Source organism: Mus pahari, chromosome 3, assembly GCF_900095145.1.
Source record: "Mus pahari chromosome 3, PAHARI_EIJ_v1.1, whole genome shotgun sequence".
Classification (NCBI taxonomy): Eukaryota; Metazoa; Chordata; class Mammalia; order Rodentia; family Muridae; genus Mus; species Mus pahari.
Genome location: NC_034592.1, coordinates 66,961,018 through 66,978,132, shown reverse-complemented (window position 1 = coordinate 66,978,132; position 17,115 = coordinate 66,961,018).

The following is a 17,115-nucleotide window of genomic DNA, read 5'->3' as shown; positions in this document are numbered from 1 at the left end:
CCTGGATTGCTCAACCTGCTTTCTTATAGAATCCAAGACTACCAGCCCAGAGATGGTCCCACCCACAAGGGGCCTCTCCCCCTTGATCACTAATTGAGAAAATGCCCCACAGCTGGATCTCATGGGGGCATTTCCCCAACTAAAGCTCCTTTCTCTGTGATAACTCCAGCTGTGTCAAGTTGACACAAAACTAGCCAGTACAGATCTTTTCTCTTTATATAGGCAACCCCTCACCTATATCCCTGTAAGTAACCCAATACAACTCATTGATTCTCCAACATGGACTTTGGTGATTTCCCCAGTTTGGTCTTTTGGTTTCCTATATGGGTAAGTAGCTGTTTGTTTATATCTCTCAAAGCATAGAGTCACAGAGCACATGCATGCATTTAAAAAAAAAAACTGTAGGCAATAGTGAAATTTTAATATTTCTTTGGTACTTTACCTTTCTCAAATTTGCTTTTTAGAAACAGATGTTTTAACTAAAAATTAATGTTATTGTCTTAGCACAAATTCTAAACACTTAATGAATGACTGACTATAAAGGAAAAGAGATAAAGAATGCAAATGACTGGTACAAAGGACTGTCACCATCATTCAATGCAGAGTAGACTATATTACAAAGAGAATGGAAGAAGAGGATGGGATTCACGATAGAAGAATAAGATGTGGTGACCGACTGTAATTCCTTTGTGGTAACAAAGGAAATGAAAATACAAGTGAAACCACATCCCAGGTGTAGATACATGTACAGGTTTTAAAGTGAACATCTGTTTTGTGGGTAACTAGTTTTAAGGACTATAGAATTCACTTATATTTCATTATTTACAAGTCACTTTTACTGGCTTATATTGTTGAATTCTGTGATCAACTCTTTATATACAATCTTTTAAAACGCTTGCAGCAGGAAAAAATATGGAGTCGGTATCATATCAATGATAAAGTCGAAGGTTACAGGTGTGATTCGACATTAGAATACTACCGTAGTCAGCATGAGAGCCTTTGTTCAGATCTCCACATCAGAGGAAAGATTAAAATCAGAGGAAGGAAGCGTTCAGATTGTAAGGGTAAGTAGCCAGGCTAGATTCTAGGACTACCTACCTACACCAACTGCAAATCACATGTAAAAAATGGAAGCAGAGTCGGGGTTCTGGGAATCTTTGCCATACAGTTTTTCTTACACATTATTGAAAATATTTTTAGGAGAGGGAAATGTTAAACTCATAAAATAATAAACTGCTTATTAAAAGATAGATGGGTAGAGACATCCATCAGTCGGTAAAGCAGTTGTGTGAAATGCTTGAATGAGTGACTCAGCGAGGCTTCCATTGTAGACAGAATGCTGGATTTCAAAACCATAGCAGCTCTGTTTTAATCCCCCTTCACACTCGATTTAATGCTCCCGGGATGTAGCTGTTCTTCTATACTCATTATTACCTGAAGCCCTTCTAGTCCTCAAAAGTTCCCTTCCTACAACTGTACAGGCTCCCTAACTATAAGCACCATGAAAGAATTCCTGAGTAATTGTATTAGTTAACTGAACTTGGCTATTATAGCCAAGAAAATAAAAAAAATGTATTTGAAAAATACAGGAATAATTCATTTTTAATTACTTCTTCATACAACAATCCAGGGTAGATAGGTAAGAGTTTACAATGGCCATCTGAGAACCTGGACAAGCAATATTTTTTTCATTTGCAGCTTATTCAAAGTCAAAGATATTTCCAGTCATTGCTACTTTTAAGTATCACAGCAGATATTGATATACATGGTAGAAATACAAATTGAGCCACAAATTAGACACTTACCTGTTAAAAATATAGTCACAAGAACATGCCAACAAAAACTGGGAAAGAGATTAGGGGTTCAACTTACAGACAATACATTGACTAACTTCATTAGTTTCCATCTACATTGTAGCAGAGGGACCATAAAACTTCCATTATAAACAACATTGCTATCACAAACATTTGCATTAGGTGTGCTGATGGCTCACCAAATCAGAGCATGTCTTACCATAAACTATAAGATTGAAAGTCACAACCTATTATGTTACACTGTGTCTCTAGATTGCAAATAGGATTCACATTTACCTTTGTTTGTCATCCTTCAATATTGACTGGGAATATTTGAACAGTTGAAGAATAGTAATAAATCTATAACCATTGTGAACTTCTCTTTCTTTAATAATGTAAATATACAAACTTTAACAAGACTTACAGACTTCTGATGAATCCAAACAATAATAAACTTCAAGATTCATTGATTTAAAAAAAAAAAAAGAAGAAGAGAAAAAGCCACAATAAATTTTCTAAAGCCAACAATGAAAAGGTCACATTCGACACTTTTAAGAAATATTGCCCAAACATGAAATCCCCAGTATTAAAATTGATTCTAGATAGGACCAAAATCAATTGCAACTCATCTAGCTATGAAATTAAATTATCATAAGGATAAATCAAGTAGTGACTTATTTTAATTGCATATAAAATATCAGTTATAGCAAAGGGTTACATTCATATATCATTTTTACATTATAATCTTGTAGGAAATACTTAATATAGATAGATCAATATCTTAAATTGAAAATTAAAGAGAAGCATATTTTTGGTCCATTGAGGTATATATAGACCCTAAGTATTGTACAGAGTCTTAAATATTGCCTATTTGCTCTACAAACTTAGCGCCATGGCATCTTGTTCCTCTTCCCACAAGGTGTGCTGAAAGCTTGTATTTCATCCTCCACTTAGGAAAGTTTGGAAATTCTCAGAAATAACGAGTGATGAGCCTAGTAGTTGAACTACAATTAAAATAGCGAGAATTTTCACGCTTTCCTAATATATGCTAACATAATTTATTCCAAAAAGAATATTGAGCACGGGGTTCCCAATGGAGGAATTAGGGAAAGGACTATAGGAGCGGAAGGGGTTTGCAACCCCATAGGAAGAATAATATCAAGCAACCAGACGCCCCCCCCAAGAGCTCCCACCAATCAAAGAGGAACACATGGAGGAACCCATGGCTCCAGCTGCATTGTAGCAGAGGATGGCCTTGCCAGGCATCAATGGGAGGAGGGGCCTTTGGTCCTGTGAAGGCTCAATGCCCCAGTGTAGGGAAATCAAGGGCGGGTAGGCTGGAGTGGAGTTGGTTGCTTGAGGAACACCCTCATAGAAGCAGGGAAAGAAGGAATGGAATAGGGAGTTTCCGGAGGGGGCAAAATGGAAAAGTAAGTAGCATTTGAAATGTAAATAAAGATAATATCCAATAAAAAAAAGGAAAAAAAGAATGAAATGTAATCATTTTTAAATCTAAGGATCAAAAATAAAATACCAGACTTTACCAGAGTTAAGCCAGTGTTTTATCATTGAACTTTATCTCCTCTAAACAAGTTAGGGGCGAGGTGTCATCCCCCGACCCCTCTGTGTGTGTGTGTGTGTGTGTGTGTGTGTGTGTGTGTGTGTGTGTGTGTGTGTAGACAGTGTCTTTCTATGTAGCCCGGTCTTTCCTCAGATTCCGGTCCCCTTACCACCTCTTGAGTGCTGCAAGTGCAGATACATGCTACTACCTCTGACAAAGTTTAGCCCTTTTCTTTGTAACTTGGAGGTGAAACTTCTTTTAAACTATGTTTCCACTTAGATTTAAAAAAAAAAAAAAAAAAGAGTGTTTCATGCATTTTGACCAACTCCTCAGAGACCTTTTTTTGGAGACAGTGTTTCTTTTAGCCCTAGCTGTCCTAGACCTTACTCTGCTTACAAGTTAGGAGATTAAAGATGTGTGCCACCTGGTAATGATCCCTCATGATTTTTCCACCTATCCTGAATTAGCAATGTGCGTTAGGTCCATATACTTTAAAAAGGTTCTTGTTTTGTATGAATGTGTTTGTACATCCTTGTCAGTCCTTTATTTTTATTCATTACTACAATTTGAATACAAGATCATCACTAGCAGATTAAAACCCTGCTAATGTAACTATTGTCATAGTTCATCATTTTCCTTTCAAACCGGAACTGTTTAAAACTGAAATTTTTACTGGCGTTTTGATTAGAGGTAAATGAGCTATATTTACATTAATAACTATTCATTCTATTCTCAAGATATTCAGGAAGGAGTTTAGAGTGTACAAGTGAGAGTTGTGAGTAAATATGAACATGAATGTGGTACATATCATTATGTTCATATGTGTAAGTATACACTTTATATGTTACATATGCAAAGTAGGACCATCTACCAACTTTCCTCAGATTTAAGCAAATAAGCAGTACTTTCCAACAGAAACAATTTCCTTAAAGCTATAAAATATAAAAAATAATCTACTGTAAACATATCACTATGAACATTAAATATCATTCTTATGATTAGAAACCAATCAGAGATAATTGAAATAAAATGTATGCTAACAGAGAAATGAATTGTTTTAGAATGTTTAGGTGTATCACAGGTTGTCAAAATATAATTACAACAATTTAAATCTAAAATCAACCCAATATTATGATAGAATCAAAAGTTGTACCTAATAACTAATCAAATATAATGGTGATGATAATATTCTTTTATGAAGGAATGCATCAGAGAACATTGTGATCACTATAATGGAGAATTATCTCCAGACAGTAAAGTACACAGACACACAGGTCCTCCTAGATTTGTTAAGCATGGAAGACAAACACATTGATATAAAGTGTTTCTAAAAGTAGACCACCACGAGTAGGTCATAAGTTCTAGGAAAAGACACTTTTCAATGTCAACATTACTGTTTTCAGGAACCAATAAGTCACCATCAACTTAAAACATCGCATTCTAATATTTATTCATAAGTAACAGAGACATGTTTTAGAAATATATTCGCCCCATTTTAAAAGAATACTTAATCGTTAAAAGCATATGTAATTATGTAATTTCCTGTAATAGCATATATTTCATTTAAGAAAGGGTGATAATCGCAGATTTTATATGTCAACTTGACTGGGTCAAATGACGCTCAGATATACAATAAGACATTATTTCCCATATGTATCTATGAGGATATTTCTAAAAGATACTGGCATTTAAATAAGGATGTTTAGCAAAGATCTCCATCATCTATATTGGTCATATTTATACCATCTATTGAGGATGCACCAGCATATTACTAGAAGAAAGGGGCAGATCTCTATTTATCTGAACAACTCTTCCTCCCATTAGGCATCAAACTCCTTTTTTGGGGTCATCAAGAACTGAAGAACTTACAAAAAAACTGCTTCACTCCCTCTTTCTGGCCCTTATTGTATAAGAGCACATGATATAACTGTAACTTAGTAAGTACCTATTAATCAACTTTTCCCAATCCATTACTTTCCCAAGTACTCTGCCAAGCCTATTAATTACCACTCTACTCTCAGTGTCTATAAGACAACATTTTTATATGTCGCATGTATGACATTACAGGTAGCTGCCTCTCTTTGCCTAGAGTGTTTTGCTTAACACGATGATCGCCAGTCCATCTCTGCTACGACTACCCATAACACCTCACTGTGTATATGGACACCATTTGTTTTGTCTACTCATCAGTTTAAGGACAATTAAGTTATTTTCATTTTTCACAATTATAAACAGCACTATAATAAAGATGTAAGGGTAAATGTCTCTTCAAGATACTGTTTTCACTATGTTTGGATTTATTCACCTAAGTATAACAATAGCTGGGTCATATGATAGTTTCTAATTTGTTGAGAGAGAGACATGTATAGTATTTTCTGTAATAGTTGTATTACTTTACATTTTCACTAACAATGCATAAGTGTTCCCCCTCTCTGCATATTCTTAATAGCACTTGCCATTTCCCAACTCCTTGTCAATGTTCACCCTACTAATGTGAGTCATTGTGGTTTTGCTGTTCCTTAACAGTTAGTGTTTTTGTACCCATTAGGTAAATTTATGTCTACTCTTAATAAATGTCTTCTTAGGAGGCTGGAGAGATGGTTTAGTTGGCAAAAGAAGATATCCTACAAGTACAAGGAGTTAGATCACCAGTGCCCACGCAAATCATTATGTGTGGTGGCATGCACTTATAGTTAGAGAGCTGTGGAGGCAAAGACTGGAGGATTCCTGCGAACTGCTACCCTACCTGTCTGCTGGAATAGATGAGTTAATGGTTCCATGAGATATTCCATCTCAAAAAATGAACTGTGGTCAAAGAAGACAAATGACATTAACTTCTGACCTCCAAATGCATATGCATGCTTATACACACACAAGAACATACATACACACATACAGAAATATGTGCATATAAAAATGTCTAGACCTGTTAGACGTTTTGGGATTATTAGTTTGTTTATTTGTTTGTTTGTTTGTTTGTTTGATTGGTTGGTTGGTTGGTTGGTTGGTTGGTTTGCTTTGCTTTGCTTTGATTTGACTTGCTCAGAACTTCTTTTTGTAGCCTTGCCATTGGTCCATTTTTAAACAAGAAACTTGTTTTTTGTTATTGACCTTTTAAATTTTTCTTACAAATTCTATATAGAAGCCAACATATACCAAGATTACATATTGAAGACTATTTTTTACCAGTTCTACACGTTGTCTATATACTATGTTATGTTTGTCCTGCATACACTGAAGCATTTTAGTTTTAGGTAGTATTATTTGCCTTCTTCATTTTTCTCTATGAGGTACCCACCCCAGCCCAGACCTGAAAATGCCTATTCCAATATGCTGAAGCAGTTTCCTTGTTGCCTCTGGTGACTTCAAATCGAAGGTTATACTTGAAGTTTTAAATTCATTTCATATTGATTTTATAAATGGTGAAAGACAGGGGTCTAGTTTCATCTATCTGTGTGTAGCTAACCAATTCTTTCAACAGCAATTATTGAAAAGACTGTCATTCTACACGAGTTTCCTATCATCTCTGTTGAAGCTGTTTCTGTAGATAAGTCCCTTTACTTCGAAGCTTTCTGCTGGCTTAGAATTCCATTGGGCTGTGTGTCTGCTGTTATGCTAATCCTCTATTATTTTCCTTACAACAGCTCTATCCTCAATTTTAAAGTCATGTAGCATAAAGCTCCCTGATTCCTTGTTTTTGCTCAAAATCATTTTAGCTATTTGCAGGTTTTTATATTGTTCCATATCCTGTTTCCTAAACTAAAGCTAAAGGATTGCTATTTGCCCAACGACATGTTGATACATTGCTTTTAGCAAAGGGTTTGGAAAAATGTGTTTACTCTATCTTCTTTATGAAGTACTTTAATTAAAAAACCTATTCACTCATGACATTTTAGAAAAGAAAATTGACTCAGTGCCCTTAAACTGAGTTCAACATGGAAATACTTTTTATTATGAAAAATAAGTTCTGCTCTGTGGATATCTAGTTAAGGGCAAAGAATAAAAAGATTATTTTCTGTCCTGAAATTCTAAGACTCTTTAATAAGTAAATTTCTGAACAACGACAAAAAAACCCATATGTATGAAAGTTCCATAATGAAATTTATTTTGCTTTGTATGTTAATTTAAAACAAAGATAAAAAGGAGAAATATTTCCTTATGAACAATACCATCCTCATTATTTCTCTAATCTATATGTCCTTTTCCTGAAATTGTGCTGCTTTAGAAACAAGGTATCCGACTTCATATAACAGATGAAAGATACAGCTTTGACCTGAATAATAGAAACATATTTAAAGAGGAGCATACAACTTCATTCTTGTTGTTCCTCTGTGTGAGTTATATGATAGAAGTTCAATGCATTTTGATTAATAACAGTGTCAAAGAATCCAATTTGGGTAAGGAACACTAAATCAGTGACTCAAAAATATATCAAAATTCTATATTCATACCCAACTTTTCTTTAATTAACAATTTACAGTAACCAACTTTCATGATGTAATTTCAGTGATTGTTAAAGTTCAATACATATTAATTACATTTAGTTTCAATTGTAATTATAGTAATAAGTCCAAGTCCTTTAGAATGATGATTACTTAAAAATCAACTATATAGACTTAGCAAAGAATAGATGGAAATAATCCATTACCCCATCAATTCATGTGTGCTAGTGAATCAGTGAGTATTCACTAAATCTCTTATCTGTGTCCTGACCCATAATTAGGTCTCATTTGGCCTGGATACCACACATGGGATTAAACAAATATCAAATGCAGAGTAATAACTAAACTGATAAAAGAAGTGACAGACTTTTTTCAAAGAGACTTGTCAGTCCAATAATATAAAGGATTCAATAGGTAGAAGTGGAGTCATGATCATGAGCAAAGATCCTCTTTAACAGCAGATCTGGATAAAGATCTAAAAGAGGGTAATGATGTTAGACAGACCAGTGAAAGGACAGGGCAGGGTTATCTACTGCCCTTGAGACAAATCTGACGGTGTTTTGTTAGGAAGTATATTGGAGAATTAAGAAGAGAAGGGAGTCAAAGTTGTTAGCTAGTCTTTAGATCAAGCAGCTGTCTGACCTAAAACTTGTCCTTTTCTCTGTCAGTCTGCATCAAAGATCACTAGATTTGGAACCATCAAAAAAAAAAAAAAAAAAAAAAAAAAAAAAACTGAATAAACTTTCTAACTTCACTTGCATTTATCTACTTGCTTTCATGGCTAATATTAAAGGTCACCTAGCAAATCCATACGTTCCCATTATGTTTGCTACAGATAACAGTCCTGGTCTACAAGTCACAGTAATAGCTGTTGTACAGTTTGCTTTTTAGGGATTTGGTGGTAGCTTGAACCAACTGAAAATATTAACTCTTTAGTTGGGTCTTCATAAGTGTCAAAAATTTACTCTTTTTATTTCACAATTTTAAATTTTCAGTTAAAACCAAGTTACATAATCTTCCCTTTTTATTTCCTCCCTCCAAACTCTCCTAAGGCTTTTGATGTCAGAAGTCCAACTGCCACCATGTTTGACATGACAGGGTACATATTCAACAAAATAAAAATGTACAGCTTAGCTAGGTAACCTCTAATATTAGTCATAAGAGCAAGTTGATCATACATGTGCAGAAGATTAAGACATCTTATCTCCAATCACTTTTCTCATGTTTCAGATCATCCATGTTTCACTGTCCACCAGACTACGATCATTAGGAACTGAGATTAAGACTCACACCTCTGCCTACGTATTTGCCCACATCACAAAACCCTAAACATCACGGTAGGAATCATCTATACTCTGAACTTTCCTAGAAGCCAGTATAGAAGATGCTTTATCTTCCTGTTTGTTAAAATTCTCTTAATTGTGTTGCATACATTTATAACCTCATTTAAATGACCATGTGTCCTAATTCGCTTATAAAAGCTAGCCTCTCAATAAACCAATGCATATATAATGAAGTTGACCAATGCTTGGCTTACACAATTACACAAAAATGTGTTGGTCAGGGAGTGATCAAATCTAGTCATCTATTTTTTCAGCTATCCATGTGTTCAGAATTTGGGCAGGAAATTAAATGAATAATAAGGTAACGTGATGTTTCTTGGTTAATTTACCGCTGCATAAAAATTTCTTGAAACAGTACTTGCTCAAAAAGAAAATTCAGGACAGAATGCGCTTCCTGAAGGCCAATTATAATATAATTAAGCAAATGTTCTGTAAAGGTGATTCTTAGCCCTGCCAAACTTTTAAGAATTATTTCCTTATGTTCCACAATTCCAACAATGGCTAAGATACATCTATCCCTCACAGAAACCTAGGAGAGAGGAAAAACTTTTGACATTTACAGCATCTCATAACCCTCTAAAGCACAGAGGTAATTAAGAAGTGATTGAAATTTTTACTTTGAAACTACTGAGTGTTTTTAAATAGGTTGGTTGTTTGCAGTTCTGAGATGCTCAGGTGTTCCCATTGTTCCTAGATGGAGAAAGTGAAAAGTCCAAGAAAAGTTAGCTCTGAGTTACTGAGGTCAGATTCTTCCTCAAGGCTGACCTTAGAGATTTCTCTCTAGTCTTTTCAAAGATTTGGAAATACCCTTCTTACACTAACCACCTTTTGCTTAACCTAACTAACATAGCTTGACTATTTTATTCTGGAAGCTGACTCCATCTTGATTTTGATGAGCTATGAACCCAAGAACAAACAAAAACCCTTTAAGTATAAAATTCATGTACCTTAAAAAAACAAGGCACTTTTAATTGAGTACATTATTTTTTAAGCTTCATTTTTACTTATTCAGTTGAAAATATTATATATTGAACACATTATATTACTTTTTTAAATGCACAAGTCATTACAGAGTTGAAGAAAATCATTGAGTGTGTTGATTCTACAGTGATAGCACAGGAATCATGATTTCTATTATCCTGTAAAGTTCTGTCTTAAAGACTTAAAAATAGCTTTTTGGAATAGAACATCCTAGAAAAATCCTTTATTTTCTCTTACAAGCTAGGGGAGTTATTGTAAATGATAGTATTAGAAAGTCAGAAATTCATCCACACTATTAAATATCCCCACCAGAAATCTGAGTGACAGAGAAAATTTAGATGGCTAAGCTTAATCTGTAACATTTATAGGTGGTCCTTTTCCAAGAATGTATCAATGACTCTTAGATTTCTGTCACACTAATCAACCATCTCCTCTAAGTTTGGTAAGATTTATTTCCAATATGTTTTATTAAGCAAAGATTAAAAGATAATGTGCTGTGGGCTTTTAAAGGGAGTAAACCTTTTTCTTTCTAACAACTGTAACCACCCTGTACAATTTATCTATATGCTATGTTGCAGAAGACCAAATACATACTCACTGCTCAAAGGCCTAAAAGATGCAATGGCCAAGCTTTTCCCTACCATGTTATTGAACACTAGTCTTTCCAAGTCCAGCATAAGCAATAATCATGTGTACATATATCAAACCATTGTTGCTGCCTGAGGCTCAAGCCCTGCGGGGCTAAGATCTTCTACTGAGGAAGTCTGCCAAGAATTTAAAAATAGAAACATCTGTGTTTGATCAAACTGCTTTCTATTTTTAAAGAACTAATGACCATGGAGACTTTAAGACAGTAATTTGTAGTGTTGTGGTCAGGTTCTGATTTTATATCAATTATTCATGAAGTATTTCTTTTAAGTGAGTTTTGCCATTGAATATTTAAACATCATGTATTTTCATATGCTATTCAAATACTTAACGAAGAGCATCCAGCAGGTTCAATTAAAGCACATGTCAATAAGTTTCAGAACAAAATAAATTGATATGTATGGTAAGCTGTCTTAAAGAATTTCTTAGCAACAGTCTTTCATAATTCTATATCAAAGAAGATATAAATTTAGAAACATAAGGGTTCCAAATCAGAAGTTATTCAGTTGAAAAAGTTCTAATTCATAGCTCTTTTGATGGCATTTATGTTTCTCTGTTTACTACTTGGTCCTGGATTACAGAGCAAAGTAAGACAAGTGTTTCAATGAGAACGTAATCTTGAGACAATGGGTTTGATAGCAAAACCATTCCTTCCTGAGAGGTGGAAATTTCACTGTGAAGTTCTGTTCTGCAGGTGCATAATGCAGAACCACCTACCAAAGACGCATGTACCAATGCAGAACCACCTACCAAAGAAGCATGTACCAATAAGATCAACTTCTCTAGTATAATTATAGGTATAATTTGGTTTTTTTTTTTTCAGATAGGAAAGGTTTTGTGCTGGATCCTGGCATTATTAAAAGAAAGTTTCTTTACCCGTACTTATTTGTTAAAATCTGGAAGAACTTTTGAAAGGAAAGAACAAGTCCAGAAATGTAGATGCAGGAACCAGAAGAAGCTTCCAGAGGAACGGTCAGAAGGTCAATTGAGTGCTTAAAAAGAGAATCAGAAAAGCATAGAACAGCTCCTCCAGAAGAAGCAGTTGCCCATCAAAACCTGTGTCTATTCTGGGGATGGACAACATTGCCCGGGATGCTACATCATTTGGAGAGATTTTGATCTAGGACGTAAAGGTTCTGTGTTGAGAACAACATAGAAATATATGCAAGGCAGGAGCCTGAGACCAGTTTGAGAATACTGGTAGTGGGTGTCACATATACATCTTTGACATTATTCTGAAAGTTAGGGCAACCATCTCAGTCAGCTTCCAACTATGTTCAGAAGAGGGGTACATCATCAAAAACCATTGTCTTGAGATTCTGGAGTGACTCCATGCAAGACAACTGTCAACTTAGAAAGTCATTTCTTTATTTATGGAATGTAAATGACACCAAATAGCTAAAGTGTCTTACAAACTACAAAGCCACCCACTCCATAGTCTTTTCCTATTTGTCATGCCTTTTAGCATTTTCTCTGCTTATTACTGTATGTTGGCAATTTAAAATTTCATCTTATTTATGTTAGATTGAACTAACAAACAATATATGTCTCGAGAGAGAATGGTCATCCACACTCAATAATCTACTTCTACCTACTTGAAATTATTAGCCTCTGACCACAGACTATTTGAAGCATAGAATATCATAGGTAGCATCAAGTATATAAAAACAAGACCCTTGTCATGAAAGAGAGGCAACAACCAACACTGCCTAGATATCCTAGAGACCTAGGTTTGAATCAAACACTACTGTGAAACAAACATCAATGAAATGAATCCTAATGATATTCTGTCATACTTATAGATTTGTGCCTATTTCAATTGTCATCAAAGAGACTTCCTCCAGCAGTTAATGGAAGCAGATGCAGTGAGCCATAGCCAAATATTAGGCTGAGCTTCTACTGGAAATCCAGTAGAAGATGAAAAGGAAGGATTGTGGGAGCCAGAGGGATTGAGGAAACCAGAAGAACACAAATTGCAGATGCTCACAGAGACTGAAGCAACATTCACAGAGCCTGCATGGGTCTGTGCTAGGTCCTCTGCATATATGTTGTGGTTGTTTAGATTGCTGTTTTGTGGAACTCCTAATAGTGGGAATAAGGGTGTCCCTGACTCCTTTGCCTGTCCTTGGGACTCTTTTCTACCTACTGGGTTACCTCATCCAGCCTTGATATGAGGAATTGTACCTAGTCTTATTAAGTCTTGTTATTCCATGTTCAATTGAGCACTAGGAGGCCATTTCTTTTCTAAAGGAAGAAAGAGGAACAGTGGATATGGAAAGGGAGAGGAGAGCTGGAAGGACAGGAGGGAGGGGAGACTGTAGAATATATATAAATATAAATATATTCATATATTTATGAAAATTTTACTTAACTTAATAATAGATGAATAAAGTTAATTTATGATATCAGAAAGCTACCTAATCATCCTTTGGTCAGATTATAATCTATAAAATGAAACTAATAATTGATATAATGATTATCATCTTTGTATTTATAAAATCTGATTGTATAAAGCTTAGAACAAGTATTAGACCATGGAAATATTATATACAGAGTAGATAGACAGATAAAGGTATATGTGTTTAAGTGGACTACCACCAAGTACACTAGTTATGCATCAGAGGTCAATTACGTTAACATAGGTTAGAGACTTTCTGTAACAACATTCTGAACAAGATTTTCATTAATAAGTTCTTGAATTCAATCTAGTAAGTTCTCAAATAAATTACTCAATTATATTTGAAAATAAATATTTATTTAGCCAAATGAATTATAATGTTACTAATAAATAATATTTATTTGTATTAATAAAGCTATATATTGCACTTATGTATATGTAAATAGTTTTCTTATAAAGTAGGAAAAATACTACTTATGAGAAATTCTCACTTATACCATGTTTTTATAATAGCCATCTTATATTTTCTTTTTAATGTTAGAGACTAGGAGGGAATAACATTTCTGCAGAAATACATATAATTAGAAAGATGAATTTTTTACATTTTTTTACAATTACTATTATTCTGGAAAAGGAATTTCAAAACATATTTCTGGACATCACTATAAATTTGTGAGTTTTAAATTAGCAGTGTATGTTGTACCTAGGTAAAATTCTCAAGAACGACCAATGCCAATTCTGTGTGATCAATATCCAATCTATGAAGTAAAACCACTGGGGAATTCCATTAAAATTTGAGTCATAGAACAAGGAAATATCAATCTGGTACTCAAGTATATGATTCATAACTTCTACCCGCTTTCACAGTGGTATTCATAGTACCAGACTACAATAGGAATAAGTTTTACCAGATGTGAATCCCATGAGGCACAACAACTGGCTTAACAAAGCATGCCTACTGGTGCAATAGTTGTACAAACATTATGGGATTAACCAACCACTCACTGATGATTTAAGTTCCACTCCACAAGTTAAAACCCATATTTGGCACTATTATTGGAACCAAGAACCAGTGCCTAGATAGATCATTAGTCCTAGTAGAGAACCTATTACTATTACTCTGTTATATGGCTATAACCAACCACAATTAACTCATCACTATACCCAGAGACTAGTAAATTGGTTAAGCTTCATCTTAGAAGCTCATTTTTCCAATAGTTGGTGGTTTGCACAGAGAGACCCACAACAAGTCAAAGTGTAGAGACTAAGAGATTGTGTAATATTCACTCATAAATGGGACATCCATATCATACCCCTCCACCCAAGTCTCATCCTCAGAACAGGATGCAGAAGGACTGTAAGAGCAAAAGGCAAGGGATGACTACAAAGCAGTGTTGTCGGAACATAGCAGGGCAGTTACACACATGAGTTCATAGCAGTTGAAACACCATGCAAAAAGTAGCAAGCAAGCTTAGACTGAAAAAAAAAATCAAGGATAAAGAGAGGAGGTGGGAACAAAATCTCATGCCCAGATAAGAAAAAGTCGCTTCTGGGAAAGGGAGTGCCAGCTTTCTTCTGGAACTCAGCCCCTGGTTCTTTAGACTAGTTTCAGTGAAGGTCACATACGCAAATGAGCTTCAGTGAGTCATACAAACTGTCCCTGATGGAATTGTAAAAAAATAAAAATAAAAAATAAAACAAGATATAAAGTTGAGTGGGAAGGGGAGGTGGATTTTATCTGGTAGGAATTAGAAGAAGTCTGAAAATGATAACAGTGCATTGGATGTAATTCTTAGAGAACTAATCAGTTAAAAAAAAAGAATCACAGTGTCAGTGCTAGTTGGGCTTACTGTGGTTACTGTTTCACTTCTATTCATCTCAGCCCAGAGACTAGAAGGCTGTGTGCATCCGTGTGTCTGTGTGTGTGTGTGTGTGTGTGTGTGTGTGTGTGTGCGTGCATGTAATATATTATTGGTGGTAGCTGTCATGTGACTGTGAACAAAGTATGACCTCAGTATGTTAGGCCTGCAGCTTGTTGGAAACAGGGTGTCACAAGCAACCATTAAATGATCACAGAAGTTGAATTTTCCTTTCCCCCAAAGAACCCTCAGATGGAACAGGACCCTTCAGCTTTATGAGAGACCAAGAATCATAGAATGAAAGATTGTCATGGCCAAATCTCTAACTTACAGAATCACAAGGAAAATGAATGTATATCAATATAGTTAAATTCTGAGTGTGTGTGTGTGTGTGTGTGTGAGAGAGAGAGAGAGAGAGAGAGAGAGAGAGAGAGAGAGAATATCTTGACTAATATCACTGGAATTGTATATTCAAATATTGGTTTAGCTTTTTGGTAAAGTTCCTTAAATAAGTTTGACTTTCATAATTTTTTAAACCAATGAAAATTTCTACTTTAAAATATCTATTTCCTTCCAGCACTCCCAAGGTCACCTTTACCATACCATGATCTCATAAGTAGTCAAGAGGCACAGAGACTTGGAGTTTCTAGATTGTGTTCCCTATAAATGCTGTGCACACTCATAGCTGATACTGTGTGCACTTCCAAATGAACCTGTATTACTGTTTGTATTCTTACTCTTAACTCTTTTATCTAGCCCTCAAAATAGAATACCTGTAAGTCAAATCAAATTCCTTTCTTTAGAAATAGATTCAGTTCTTTGTACCAAATGTCAAACTTAAAATGTATTATTAGAGCACTCTACTACAGAAACCCATTCTTGGAGAATGGAACCACAGAGTAGAACAAAAACAATTGCTCTAGCCCATCTTCTCTAATGATATGTATTATCATTTTCTCCATTCAGCTAGAACTCATTAAAATTATAGACATCCCTACTTTGACTTGCAAATGTTCTAGATAGCATTTTCAATGCTTCAAAACTTTAGTCAATAGATTTCATCATTCTAGCTTCCTTTGTGGAAAATAACTAAATGATATAAATAGTAAATAAAATTGACTCTTTCTCTTCTTCCCATACAAACATTACTCCATATACCTGTTTGCATAATATCTTGAGTCATAGCAACTATATTTTATGAGCATAGAAAACAAATGTGTGCAAATAAAATTTTTCCTAGAAAAATAATCCACATTCATAACTAAATGTTATGGCTTTGGAGTTGGGTCAACATAGCTGGACACTCAATCTGAGTTTGTGCCATCATGGTTCTAGTCAGGACTGGCCACAGAGGAAAATTCCCATGGCTAATGGAGCAGGGGAGGAGTGAAACAAGCAGTAGGGGATTTTCTCAGAGCTCAGTACAGACAGATCCTTGCTGAAATTCTAGTTTAGGTACATATAAATCTCCAGAAACAAGTACGCCAGTTTGTTCTGTAGCTCAGCAGCAAGGCTGAAGTTTGTTTGAGGAGGATAGAAATGGGTTCTACTTGACTATAAAGTATTCTCCCTCCTCCTCACGGGTTCTGTTTCATACTTGCCCTTCTCCACTTCACATGTTCCACCTTCTGCCTGCCTGCTCACTACAGGCTTGGCCCCAAACACAGCAGAAATGTGCTCACAAGGAGTGACTGAAGAGCTTGAACAATTAGGGAAGATGAAACCTGGAAAATAAATGCTTTCTGTTCCACACAACTGTTTTGCTCCTCTGTTCAAACCCAGGAGTCTTTGTTCCATGCATAGTATACAGGATAAACTATAACAATGCTTTGGACCTTTAAGGTCAGAACTTCCACTTATTTGTCTTATAAACTAACAATTACTGTTAAACTGGGCATAATACCACCACCCTGCAATGAGAATTAGAGATAATGCATGTACACATAGTAAACTCTAAACAAAGGAAAGCTAATATCTCTAGTATAAATATTATAACATATATATATATATATATATATATATATATATATATATATATATATATATATGTTTTTTGAGACAGCGTTTCTCTGTATAGCCCTGGCTGTTCT